This window comes from Salmo salar, chromosome 18 (genome assembly GCF_965601325.2).
Source record: "Salmo salar chromosome 18, fSalSal1, whole genome shotgun sequence".
NCBI lineage: Eukaryota > Metazoa > Chordata > Actinopteri > Salmoniformes > Salmonidae > Salmo > Salmo salar.
The window spans coordinates 30,852,418-30,867,834 of NC_138308.1; the positions used below are offsets into that span (position 1 = coordinate 30,852,418).

The 15,417-nt window shown below is 49.3% G+C and overlaps 1 protein-coding gene across 5 annotated transcripts in view; it reads right to left on the minus strand.

The window, feature by feature from the left end:
- Positions 1 to 15,417, minus strand: part of LOC106577193 (calcium-activated potassium channel subunit alpha-1a) — a 390,133-nt gene that overhangs the window by 128,097 nt on the left and 246,619 nt on the right. The window lies entirely within an intron of this gene.

Sequence of the window (15,417 nt, forward strand, 5' to 3'; positions counted from 1 at the left end):
GTGACGTTCTGGAGTGCTCACAGGCAACTACACATAAACAAAACAAGATCCCACAAAACACAGTGGGGAAATGGCTGCCTAAATATGATCCCCAATCAGAGACAACTATAAACAGCTGCCTCTGATTGGGAACCATACCAGGTCAACATAGAAATAGAACAACCTAGATTACCCACTCTAGTCACACCCCGACCTAACCAACATAGAGAATAAAAGGCTCTCTATGGTCAGGGCGTGACAGTACCCCCCCCCCCCAAAGGTGCGGACTCCGGCCGCAAAACCTGACTCAATAGGGGAGGGTCCGGGTGGGCATCTAGCGTTGGTGGCGGCTCCGGTGCAGGTCGTAACCCCCGCCCAGACCCCGGATCCGGCCATGGCACCGGGCTGAACGTCGTGCCTGGACTGGGCACCTGAGCAGAAGAGGGCTCCGGCCATGGAGCTGGGTTGGACGTCGTGCCTGGACTGGGCATCGGCGCAAAGGAAGGCTCCAGCCATGGAGCTGGGTTGAATGCCGCGCCCGGACTGGGCACCAGCGCAGAGGAAGGCTCCGGCCTTGGAGCTGGGCTGGTCGCCGTGCCTGGACTGGGCACCAGCACAAAGGACGGCTCCAGCCTAGGAGCTGGACTGGACGCCGTGTCTGGACTGGACACCGGCGCAAAGGAGGGCTCCGGCCTGTGGACCGTTGTAGGAGGTTCCGGACTGTGGACCGTCGTAGGAGGTTTCGGACTGTGGATCGTCGCCGGAAGCTCTGGACGGGGAACCGTCACCAGAAGCTCTGGACTAGGAACCGTCGCCGGAAGCTCTGAACTGGGAACCGTCGCCGGAAGCTCTGGACTGGGGACCGTCGCCGGAAGCTCTGGACTGGGGACCGTTGCCGGAAGCTCTGGACTGTTGATGCGCACTGGAGGCCTAGTGCGTGGAGCCGGTACAGGTTGCACCGGACTGGTGACACGCTCTTCAGGGCGAGTGCGAGGAGCAGGCACAGGACATGTCGGACTGGGGGGGCGCACTGGAGGCCTGATGCGTGGGACCGGCACAGGTTGCACCGGACTGGTGACACGCTCTTCAGGGCGAGTGCGAGGAGCTGGCACAGGACGTACTGGGCTGTGGAGGCGCACTGGAGTCCTGGTGCATAGGGCCGGCACAAATCGTACAGGAACGATGACACACTTCGCACGGCGAGTGCGGGGAGCTGGCACAGGACGTACTGGGCTGTGGAGGCGCACTGGAGACTTGGTGCGTAGAGACGGCACAAATTGTACCGGAACGATAACACATTTCGCACAGCGAGTGCGGGGAGCTGGCACAGGACGTACTGGGCTGTGAAGGCGTACTGGAGACCTGGTGCGTAGAGCTGGCACAGTTTTTACCAGACTGCTAGCACGCTCCTCAGGACGAGTACGGAGAGCTGACTCAGGTGGCATCAAACAGATAACACGCTCCTTAGGGTGAATGTCGTGCATCATACACCAACACAACAACTTTCTCATTTCTCTCTCCTCCAATTTCTCCATCAACTCACTGATGGTCTCTGACTCTCTCCGTTCACTCTCCTCCAATTTCTCCCTCTTCTCCCAGATTGGCTTTGGTTCGCTCCTCTGCTCCGCCGACCACCCCGTGTGCCCCCCCCCCCCCATTTTTTTGGGGGGGGGGCTGTCCTTTGGGCTTTCCTTGTGGCTGCGATCCCCGGCGTCGTCGCTGTCCTCCCTTATCTCCTTGCATCTGCTTCCAAGAAAGGCTTTCGTGTCCCTCCATGATTTCTTCCCATGTCCAGGATATCTTCTCCTCCTTGATCTCCTCCCAAGCCCTGGATACCTTCTCCTCCTGGGCACGCTGCTTGGTCCTGTTGTGGTGGGATCTTCTGTCACGATCGTCATAAGAACTGGACCAAGGCGCAGCGTACGTAGCGTTCCACATCTTTATTATAAAGTGAAACTTCAGCAAATACAAAACAATAAACGAACAAACGAAACGTGACGTTCTGGAGTGCTCACAGGCAACTACACATAAACAAAACAAGATCCCACAAAACACAGTGGGGAAATGGCTGCCTAAATATGATCCCCAATCAGAGACAACGATAAACAGCTGCCTCTGATTGGGAACCATACCAGGCCAACATAGAAATAGAACAACCTAGATTACCCACCCTAGTCACACCCCGACCTAACCAACATAGAGAATAAAAGGCTCTCTATGGTCAGGGCGTGACAAGAACAGCCCTTAGTTGTGGTATATTGGCCATATACCACACCCCCTCTTGTCTTATTGCTAAATATATGTCACAGTCTGGGGTACCACACGTAGCCAGGGGATTTCAAAAGGTGCAAACAGAACAAACCCACACACTACTGTGTAGTCCTAAATATAGCCTAGTTAACCAGTCTTTAGGTTTACCTTATGATTAACCATTAAGTAAGTAAGCAATATTAACCAACATGCCACTCCATAATGGTACAATAACATTTTTGCATGGAAAATAAGACATCCAAATTCACCACAGTGGTTGTGAGCAAAAGACATGAATATTCAATATGGGAGTTGGTTGCCTAATGGCATATATAGGCTCATTCAGACAGTCAACAGTGAAGGATAGCCTCTCCTCACAGCAAAACGAATGGCTAGTGTATTGAGAAGCCCAGTGGGAGCAGGAGAATGTGGGTTTCAATGGTTCCCAGAGGTAGAAGACTAAGAGAGAGAGAGGGGTTTGATCATCATCCTCTACTTAACATAAAACATCTTAATGGGGGGGAGGGGGAGGAGTTGTGAGAGGAATTATTATGACATAGGAACAAAGACTGCTGTTTTGATGGCTAGGTGATTTATGAGTAAGTTAAGTATGTCTTAGCAGAGCAGTCTTTAACATGGCATGAATCTTGGCCTGTGGCCAAACAGATTTAAATCCATGTGTTAATATGGATAAAGAGTTAAAACAGCCTCTGAATGATTTAATTTAGTTAAAAGCTGTTTTTTTCTCCCAGATGGCCACCCAGTCAGTGGACAGAGGTTAATAGGGTTGGACCCCTCAGTAGAATTGCCATTGATCCGGTCTGAATACACAATTATTTACACACTACTAACCCTCCGATCTTCTATAAAACTAAAAGTGATGTGAAAACAAATTCAACTATGAATCACACAGCAAATCCATACATATATTGTGCTGAGTTGATCAACTTTACTTTCCCATTTGGTCCATGTTCTGGGTTTGGTGGGGTATGGTCTGTAAGCCCCCTGAATGGACTGGACTCAGGAAATAGATGACATTTAATCAGAGATCAAACCAAAAAACAGCCACAGTAGAGTGTGGGTGTGTGTTCATGCGTGCGTTCGTCTGCTTACATTGCTCTGCAACACACACACACACACACACACACACACACACACACACACACACACACACACACACACACACACACACACACACACACACACACACACACACGCACGCACGCACGCACGCACGCACGCACGCACACACACACACACACAAAAGCACAGAACAGCCTTTCTAATTGCCCCTAATGCTCCAAGTGAAACATTTTGGCTGCCTACGCTACTCCCCTCCTCTTCATCATCATCATCATCATCATCACTAACAACCCAGGCAGATGCTTCGTTCTACAGAGTGCACACAGTGAAAACAACATTTGGCCATGTGGCGAGCACATTCCAGAAAGTGTGCCCTCATTCCGGCTAAACACTGACCCGCCTGTCAAGGCTTTTCAATAACACAGGAAGTGATTAAGAACAGAACCCTTGATTGGCTATTTGAAAATAATAGCTAATCAGCGTTGAGCTAAACTGAGCAAGCTCAGCTGTGAATGCTCCTAGCACATCCAAAAAAAGTGGGAAGCCAGTTTGGATTTGGCTTCACACCAATCACATCACACTGGAAGCCAACCATAAATGTATACATTGTGCCCCTGGCCTGAGAGGATTGAAGTTCAACATGTAGCTAGATGTAGTTGGCTGGCTAATGTTAACTAGCTGGCCTGGCACATCGTTGCCTATGAAAGGAAGTTAGGCTAGCGAGCAAGCATTTTAGCCAGGTAGCCTAGGACAGCAAAAAATACAAGTGGTACTGTATGACAAAGTCATAGACTGCTTAGGCAACATGAAAGAGGACAGCATTGGTGTTTCTCTATAAGTAGGGTGAGACAACATGTCTTTTCTACTTGCACACACACACAGAAATCAGTACCATGGCCAGCCACATCATATTTAGCTTATGATGATTGGACTAAATCATTTTTGGTATCTTTTAGTTGTCAGTGTATTAGACTAAGCATAGGTGATTAGATAATGTTGAGGTTGAAATGGTGCTGGATTAGTGGAGGCAGCAACTGTTTTCTTTGCAACTTGCGGTAACTCTAAATCAATAGTTGTTTAGTTAAAATGTTGGAAACATGAACTTGCTTGACCATGCTGTATCTGTTTGTTACATGCAATATGTTTTGTGGACTTCACCAGACAGATGTTGATTTTGTGATGAAACAAAGGTGTGATTGAATTTATTCTGCCACTGTGTCTTCTTATTGTCACGGCCTTAGGCCTATATATCACGGTGGCAAGGCATATGAACTAACAGGTCATAGCGCAAACAAAGCAATTCAAATCAAATTGTATTAGTCACATAGGTCAAATACAACAGGTGTAGACCTTACAGTGAGATACTTACTTACGAGCACCTAACCAACAATGCAGGTAAAAAAAATATGGATTAGAATAAGAATAAAAAGTAACAAGTAATTAAAGAGCAGCAGTAAAATAATAATAGCAAGACTATATACAAGGGGGTACCGGTACAGAGTCAATGGGCAGGGGCACCGGTTAGCTGAGGTAATATGTACATGTAGGTAGAGTTATAAAAGTGACTATGCATAAACGATAACAACAGAGAGTAGCAGCGGTGTAAAAGGGGGGGCAATGCAAATAGTCTGGGTAGACATTTGATTAGGTGTTCAGATGTCTTATGGCTTGGGGGAAGAAGCTGTTTAGAAGCCTCTTGGACCTAGACTTGGCGTTCCGGTACCACTTGCGTGCGGTAGCATAGAGAACAGTCTTTGACTAGGGTGGCTGGAGTCTTTGACGATTTTCAGGGCCTTCCTCTGACACCGCCAGGTATAGAGGTCCTGGATGGCAGGAAGCTTGGTCCCAGTGATGTACTGGGCCATTCGCACTACCCTCTGTAGGGCCTTGCGGTCGGAGGCCGAGCAGTTGCCATACCAGGCAGTGATGAAAACAGTCAGGATGCTCTCGATGGTGCAGCTGTAGAACCTTTGAGGATCTGAGGACCCATGCCAAATCTTTTCAGTCTCCTGAGGGGGAATAGGTTTTGTCGTGCCCTCTTCACGACTGTCTTGGTGTGCTTGGACCATGTTAGTTTGTTGGTGATGTGGACACCAAGGAACTTGAAGCTCTCAACCTGCTCCACTGCAGCCCCATCGATGAGAATGGGGGCGTGTCGGTCCTCCTTTTCCTGTAGTCCACAATCATCTCCTTTGTCTTGTTCACATGGAGGGAGAGGTTGTTGTCTCTGACCTCCTCCATATAGGCTGTCTCGTCGTTGTCAGTGATCAGGCCTACCACTGTTGTGTCATCGGCAAACTTAATGATGGTGTTGGAGTCGTGCCTGACCATTCAGTCATGAGTGAACAGGGAGTACAAGAGGGGACTGAGCACACACCCCTGAGGGGCCCCCGTGTTGAGTATCAGCGTGGCGGATGTGTTGTTACCTACCCTTACCAGCTGAGGGCAGCCCGTCAGGCAGTCCAGGATCCAGTTGCAGAGGGAGGTGTTTAGTCCCAGGGTCCTTAGCTTATTGATGAGCTTTGAGGGCACTGTGGTGTTGAACGCTGAGCTGTAGTCAATGAATAGCATTCTCACATAGGTGTTCCTTTTGTCCATCAATCAATCAAATGTATTTATAAATACCTTTTTACATCAGCTGATGTCACACAGTGCTATACAGAAACCCAGCCTAAAACCCCAAACAGCAAGCAATGCAGAAGCACGGTAGCTCGGAAAAACTCCCTAGAAAGGCAGGAACCGAGGAAGAAACCTAGAGAAGAGCCAGGCTCTGAGGGGTGGCCAGTCCTCTTTTGGCTGTGCCGGGTAAAGATTATAAAAGTACATGGCCAAGATGTTCAAACGTTCATAGATGACCAGCAGGGTCAAATAATAATAATCACAGTGGTTGTGGAGAGTGCAACAGGACGGCACCTCAGGAGTAAATTGTCAGTTGGCTTTTCATAGCTGATCATTCAGAGTTAGAGACAGCAGGTGCGGTAGAGAGAGAGAGTTGAAAACAGCAGGACTGGTAAAATGTAACACGTCCGGTGAAAAGGTCAGGGTTCTGTAGCCGCAGGCAGAGCAGTTGAGGTGGGAAAGGCCAGTGTGGAGTGCAATAGAGATTGCATCATCTGTGGATCTGTTGGGGTGGTATGCAAATTGGAGTGGGTCTAGGGTTTCTGGGACAATTGTGTTGATGTGAGCCATGACCAGCCTTTCAAAGCACTTCATGGCTACAGATGTGAGTGCTACGGGTCGGTAGTCATTTAAGCAGGTTACCTTAGTGTTCTTGGGCACAGGCACTATGGTGGTCTTAAAACATGTTGCATGCTCGCAACACACATCCTAGTAATCCATCTGGCTCTGCAGCCTTGTGATTGTTGACATGTTTAAAGGTCTTACTCATATCGGCTGCGGAGAGCGTGATCACACAGTGTTCCGGAACAGCTGGTGCTCCTTGAAAGCGGCAGCGCGGATGTTGCCTGTAATCCATGGTTTCTGGTTGGGGTATGTACGTACGGTCACTGTGGGGATGATGTCATCGATGCACTTTTTGATGAAGCCAATGACTGATGTGGTGTACTCCTCAATGCCATCGGAGGAATTCCGGAACATATTACAGTCTGTGCTAGCAAAACAGTCCTGTAGCTTAGCATCTGTTTCAACTGACCACTTTTTTATTGATCTAGTCACTGGTGCTTCCTGCTTTAATTTTAGCTTGTAAGTAGGAATCAGGAGGATAGAATTATGGTCAGATTTGCTAAATGGAGGGCGAGGGACAGCTTTGTATGCGTCTCTGTGTGTGGAGTAAACGTGGTCCCGAGTATTTTTTTCTCCTCTGTTTGCACAATTAACATGCTGACAGAAATTTGGTGAAACGGATTTAAGTTTCCCTGCATTAAAGTCCCCAGCTACTAGGAGCACCGCCTCTGGGTGAGCGTTTTCTTGTTTGCTTATGGCGGAATACAACTCATTCAATGCTGTCTTAGTGACAGCCTCTGACTGTGGTGGTATGTAAACAGCTACGATAAATACAGATGAAAACTCTCTAGGTAGGTAGTGTGGAATACAGTTTATCATGAGATACTCTACTTCAGGCGAGCAATAGCTCGAGACTTCCTTAGATATTGTGCACCAGGTGTTATTTACAAAAGTACATAGTCCGCCACCCCTTGTCTTACCAGACGCCGCTGTTCTATCCTACCGATACAGCGTATAACCAGCCAGCTGTATGTTGATATTGTCGTCGTTCAGCCACGACTCCATGAAGCATAAGATATTACAGTTTTGAATGTCCCGTTGGTAGTTTAATCTTACAAGTAGATCATCAATTTAATTCTCCAAAGATTTCACGTTTGCTAGCAGAATGGAAGGAAGTGGGGGTTTATTCGATCGCCTACGGATTCTCAAAAGGTACAATCAGTTGGGGGACACGTAAAACGTTTGCCTTATTCTCCGGCGTCATTGTTACAATTATCACAACACATAGGTTTTAAAATGGCCTTTTCTGTTCTAGCTCGACTTCCCCTGTGATTTGACTTACACACCGCTACTGGAAGAAACATTTTTTTAAATGGTCGGGGTTAAGCCATAATTATGACTTTGTGGCTGTGTTAACTAGTGAGGAGCCTGTTTTATAGAGGATCTAGAAATAGATGTAAATACAGGCCTGGCTGACACACCAAGTTACTGTACAAAGACAGAGTCAGCAATAACACCACCACCACCCCTCCCTCCCATCCCTGTATAAACTGGCTAGGCATTGTAGCTCCAGATTTACAGCTTAACCAACCAAACAATGAGATGGCAATTTCAGCATCTGAAATTGAAAGATATGATTGTGAGACAGAATTACTGGAGTACCAAAATAAACCACTCTGCATCCAAATAAAATCAGAAAAAAAATAACCGGACTGATTAAATATAATTTATACATCACTGACAGACTCCTGAAGACCCTTGTGTGCGTACTGACGGGGAGAAAAAATGACTTATTACACCTGCAGCCCCTACCATAAACCTGAAGAGAGAGAGAGAGACAGGGAGAGAGAGAGAGACAGGGAGAGACAGTCAGTCAGTCAGACAGACAGACAGACAGACAGACAGACAGACAGACAGACAGACAGACAGACAGACAGACAGACAGACAGACAGACAGACAGACAGACAGACAGACAGACAGACAGACAGACAGACAGACAGACAGACATGGGCGTTGGGGACAATTTGTCTTAGAAGCAATTTGTCTTAGAAGCAGCACAGGTCAGCTTCTAGGCCAGGTGGAAATTGCCTGAAGATGTGGGTACCTTCGGACTGAACTCTGGTCAGCTTGTGTTTCAGTTGGAGGGCAGTTAGTTGGAGAGAGAGAGTATGGACTTTACAGTAGGTGGCTCCAGTTTTTGGTAGAAAAGCTGCAAGTCCAGAGGACATTCTGCAATGTCGACACGCACGCACGCACGCACACACACACACACACACAAGCAAGCAAGCAAGCAGACAAACGCTAAGGCACGCACACACACACACACACACACACAGGCTCGCAAACACACACACACTTGCTCGTACATACACACCCACAATCATACCCGCACATGCAAATAAACACACTCACACACAAACTCTCACACTCCCTCACTCCCTCTCACGCACATTCGCTCCCTCTGGCACGCACGCTCCCTCCCTCACACACACACACTCACTCACTCACTCATGCTCTCACTCATGCTCTCACTCATGCTCTCTCACACACACACACACACACACACACACACACACACACACACACACACACACACACACACACACACAATCACTCTCTCAATCACAATCATTCTCTCACACGTCTACTCACCCTCACACACTGTCACTCTAACATACTGTCACTCTCACACACTGTCACTCACTATCCTACTCTCACTCCCTCTCTCACACACGCACGCTCACTCACACAACTCACTCACACGCGCGCTCACGGACTCTCACACATGCGCGCTCACTGACTCTCACACATGCGCCCTCACTCACTCTCACACACGCGCACTCACTCACTCTCACACATGCACACTCACTCCCTCTCACACATGCACACTCACTCCCTCTCACACACGCGCACTCACTCCCTCACACACGCACTCACTCTCACTCACTCTCACATACGCTCACTCACTCACACACTCACTCACACACGCACACTCACTCACTCACACACTCACTCACTCTCACACACGCGTACACTCACTCACTCTCACACATGCACACTCACTCACTCTCAAACACGCACACTCACTCTCACACACGCTCACTCACACACACACTCTCTCATGCACGCTCACTCTCATGCACGCTCACTCTCACAGATTTTCACTCACTCACCCTCACATATGCGCACTCACTCTCACACACGCTCACTCACTCTCACACACGCTCACACACGCTCACTCACTCACTCACACACGCTCACTCACTCACTCACTCACTCTCACACACGCACACGCTCACTCACTCACATACGCTCACTCACACACACGTTCACTCACTCTCACACACGCACACACACACACACACACGCTCACTCACTCACATACTCTCACTCACACACTCTCACTCACACACACGGTCACTCACTCTCACACACACTCACACGCTCGCTCACTCACTCACATACTCTCACTCACTCACACACTCTCACACACGTTCACTCACTCTCACACACGCACACACACACACACGCTCACTCACTCACTCACACACTCTCACTCACACACATGTTCACTCACTCTCACACTCACTCACACGCTCGCTCACTCACTCACTCACAGACGCTCACTCACCTACGCTCACTCACTCACTCTCACACACGCTCATTCACTCACTCTCACACGCTCGCTCACTCACACACGCTCGCTCACTCCCACACACGCTTACTCTCACACACGCTCACTCCTACACTCACTCACTCACTCACTCACACACACACTCACTCACACACTGTCACTCACTCACTCAAACTCTCTTACACACACTCACTCTCTCACACACACACAGACTCACTCTCTCACACACTCACTCTCTCACATTCTCACTCACTCACTCACACACTGTCACTCACTCACTCACTCACTCACTCTTTCACTCACACACGCTCGCTCACTCCCACACACGCTTACTCTCACACACGCTCACTCCTACACTCACTCACTCACTCTCTCACACTCACACACACACTCCCTCTCTCTCACACACACACACTCACTCTCTCACACACACTCACTCTCTCTCACACACACACACACACACACTCACACATGCTCACTCACACATGCTCCCTCACTCACACAGACGCTCACTCAGACATGCTCACTCACTCACACGTACGCTCGCTCACTCACGTACGCTCACACACTCACGTACACTCACGCACGATCACTCACTCACTCACGCACGCACGCTCACTCATGCACGCTCACTCACTCACACAACTCATTCACACATATGTTCACTCACTCTCACACACGCTCACTCACTCTCACACACACTCACTCACTCTCACACACGCTCACTCACTCACTCTCATGCACCCTCACTCACTCTCACAGATTCTCACTCACTCACCCTCACATATTCTCACTCACTCTCACACACGCTCACTCACTCACTCTCACACACGCTCACTCACTCTCACACTCACTCACTCACTCACTCACTCACTCACTCACTCACTCACTCACTCACTCACTCTCACACCACTCACTCTCACACACGCACACACATGCTCACTCACTCACATACTCTCACTCACTCACACACTCTCACTCACGTTCACTCACTCTCACACACACTCACACGCTCGCTCACTCACACACGCTCACTCACCTACGCTCACTCACTCACTCTCACACACACACGCTCAGTCTCACACACGCTCACTCTCACACTCACTCACACACTGTCAATCACTCACATACTCTCACTCACTCACAGACTCTCACTCACGTTCACTCATTCTCACACACACTCACATGCTCGCTCACTCACACACGCTCACTCACCTACGCTCACTCTCACACTCACTCACACACTGTCAATCACTCACACACTGTCACTCACTCACTCTCTCACACACACACACATACACTCACTCTCTGACATTCTCACTCACACACTGTCACACACTGTCACTCACTCCAACACTGTCACACAAACTCTCACACACTGTCAGTCACTCACACAATGTCACTCACTATCACTCACACACACTCACTCTCTCACACTCACTCTCTCTCTCACACACACGCACACTCACTCTCTCACACACACACACACACACTCTCTCTCACACACACACGCTCACACACTCACTCACACATGCTCACTCACTCACACGTACACTCACTCACGTACACTCACTCACGCACGCATGCTTGCTCGCACGCTCACTCACTCACACACGTACGTACGCTCACTCACTCACTCTCACACCCTGCTCTCACGCTCGCTCGCTCTCACACGCTCGCTCACTCTCACACCCGCTCACTCTCTCACACACGCTCACTCTCTCACACACTAACACACTCACACACTAACTCACTCACTCACTCACGCTCACTCTCTCTCAAAAATGCACACTCACTCTCTCTCAAAAATGCACACTCACTCTCTCTCACACACGCACACTCACTCTCACACACTCACTCTTACACATGCACACTCACTCTCACACATGAACACTCACTCTCACAAACGCACACTCTCTCACACACGCACTCTTTCCCACTCACACACTAACACACTCAAACACAGTAACTCACTCACTCTCACTCGCTCACACACACTCACTCTCTCACACATTCTCACTCTCTCACACACGCTCACTCTTTCACAACGCTCACTCTCTCTAACACGTTCACTCTTTCTCACAAACGCTCACACACACGCACACATGCACACTCACTCTCACACACGCACACTCACTCTCATACACGCTCACTCTCTCACACACGCTCACTCTCTCTAACACGCTCACTCTCTCTCACAAACGCTCACACACACGCACACATGCACACTCACTCTCACACACGCACTCTCACTCACTCACTCTCACACACGCACACTCTGCCGCTCACTCACTCACACACACACACACACACACACACACTATTAAACATACGCCGGCTCGCTCACTCTAGCCAGATGGAAAGCATGGCCAGCCGTAGAAAAATGCTTATTGAAATGATCGATTATCGTAGATTTATTGGTGGTGACAGTGTTTCCAAGCCTCAGTGCAGTGGGCAGCTGGGAGGAGGTGCTCTTATTCTCCATGGACTTCACAGTGTCCCAGAACATTTTTGAGTTTGTACTACAGGATGCACATTTCTGTTTGAAAAAGCTAGCCTTAGCTTTTCTAACTGCCTGTGTATATTTGTTCCTGACTTCCCTGAAAAGTTGCATATCGCGGGGGCTATTTGATGCTAATGCAGTACGCCACAGGATGTTTTTGTGCTGGTCAAGGGCAGTCAAGTCTGGGGTGAAGCAAGGGCTATATCAGTTCTTAGTTCTATCTTTTTTGAATGGGGCATACTTATTTAAGATGGTGAGGAAAGCACTTTTAAAAAGCAACCAGGCATCCTCTACTGAAGGGACAAGGTCAATATCCTTCTAGGATACTCGAGCCAGGTCGATTAGAAGGCCTGCTCGCTGAAGTGTTTTAGGGAGCGTTTGACAGTGATGAGGGATGGTCGTTTGACCGCAGACCCATTACGGATGCAGGTAATGAGGCAGTGATCGCTGAGATCCTGGTTGAAGACAGCAGAGGTGTATTTAGAGGGCAAGTTGGTCAGGATGATATCTGTGAGGGTGCCCGTGTTTACGGATTTGGGGTTGTACCTGGTAGGATTATTGATAATTTGTGTGAGATTGAGGGCATCAAGCTTGTAGGATGGCTGGGGTGTTAAGCATGTCCCAGTTTAGGTCACCTAACAGTACGAACTCTGACGATAGATGGGGGGCAATCAATTCACATATGGTGTCCAGGGCACAGCTGGGGGCAGAAGGTGGTCTATAACAAGCGGCAACGGTGAGAGACTTATTTCTGGAAAGGTGGATTTTTAAAAGTAGAAGCTCAAATTGTTTGGGCACAGACCTGGATAGTATGATAGCCTGCAGAGTTCTATCTCTGCAGTAAATTGCAACTCCGCCCCTTTGGCAGTTCTATCTTGTCGGAAAATGTTGTAGTTGGGGATGGAAATGTCCGAATTTTTGGTGGTCTTCCTAAACCAGGATTCAGACACGGCTAGGACATCAGGGTTGGCGGAGTGTGCTAAAGCAGTGAATAAAACAAACTTAGGGAGGAGGCTTCTGATGTTAACATGCATGAAACCAAGGCTATTATGGTTACAGAAGTCATCAAAAGAGAACGCCTGGGGAATAGGTGTGGTGCTGGGGGCAACAGGGCCTGGGTTAACCTCTACATCACCAGAGAAGCAGAGGAGGAGTAGGATAAGGGTACACCTAAAGGCTATAAAACTGGTCGTCTAGTGCGTTGGGGACAGAGATTTAAAGGAGCAGATTTCTGGGCATGGTAGAATAGATTCAAGGCATAATGTACAGACAAGGTTATGGTAGGATGTGCGTACAGTGGAGGTAAACCTAGGCATTGAGTGACGATGAGAGCGGTTGCGTCTCTGGAGGCACCAGTTAAGCCAGGTGAGGTCTCTGCATGTGTGGAGGGTGGGGCAAGGGAGCTATCTAAGGCATTTAGGGCGGGGCTGGGGGCTGTATAGTAAAATAATCAATAATAACTAACCTAAACAGCAGTAGACAAGGCATATTGACATTAGGGAGAGGCAGGTGGAGCCAAGTGATCATAGGGTCCAATGAGCAGCAATCAGGGGGCCGTTCGGTAGTCGCTACTACGCTCGGCGAGCTGGAGACACAGCAGGCCGTGGCCATTCACTCATGCGCACTCACTCTCTCGCACACACACTCACTCTCGCACATTCACACACACTCACTCACTCACGCGCACTCACTCTCTCGCACACTCACTCACTCTCGCACACTCACTTTCGCACACTCACTGACTCACACTGTCTCATGCTGACTCACTAACACTCACTCACTCTCACACGCTCACTCACTCTCACACGCTCACTCACGCTCATTCACTCACTCTCACTCACACTGTCTCATGCTCACTCACTAACACTCACTCACTCTCACACGCTCACTCACTCACTCTCACTCACTCACGCTCTCTAGTTCACACACACGCTCGCACACACACGCTCGCTCACTCTCACACGCTCGCTCTCTCACTCTCACACGCTCGCTCTCTCACTATCACACGCTCACTGTCTCTCTCTCACACGCTCACTCGCTCACACGTTCACTCACTCTCTCACACACTCACTCTCTCACACTCACTCGATCTCACTCGCACTCTCAAAATCACTCGCTCACCTGCACATACTCACTCGCACACACACACTCGCACACACACACTCGCTCTCTCTCTCACACGCTCGCTCTCTCACTCTCACACGCTCACTCGCTCACTCTCACACGCTCGCTCGCTCACTCTCACACGCTCGCTCGCTCACTCTCACATGCTCACTCGCTCACTCTCTCACACGCTCACTCACATTGTCTCACTCTCATCCACTCACGCTTTCTCACGCTCTCTCTCACACATTCACTTGCACTCTCACACCCTCACTCACTCACGCTCTCTCACGCTCACACACTCATTCTCTCTCACGCTCACTCACGCTCTCTCACTCTCTCACACACTCACTCTCACACGTTCACACACTCACTCTCACACGCTCGCTCTCTCACTCTCTCACGCTCACTCGCTCTCTCACACTCACTCGCTCCCACACGCTCTCTCTCACACGGTCACTCACACTCACACGGTCACTCACACTCACACGGTCACTCGCACACACTCGCACACACACGCTCGCTCTCTCACTCTCATGTGCTCGCTCACACGCACACACACGCCCGCTCGCTCTCTCACTCTCACTCTCTCACACTCACTCAATCTCTCACACTCACTCGCTCACTCTCACACGCTCACTCTCACTCACTCACTCTCACACGCTCACTCTCACACGCTCA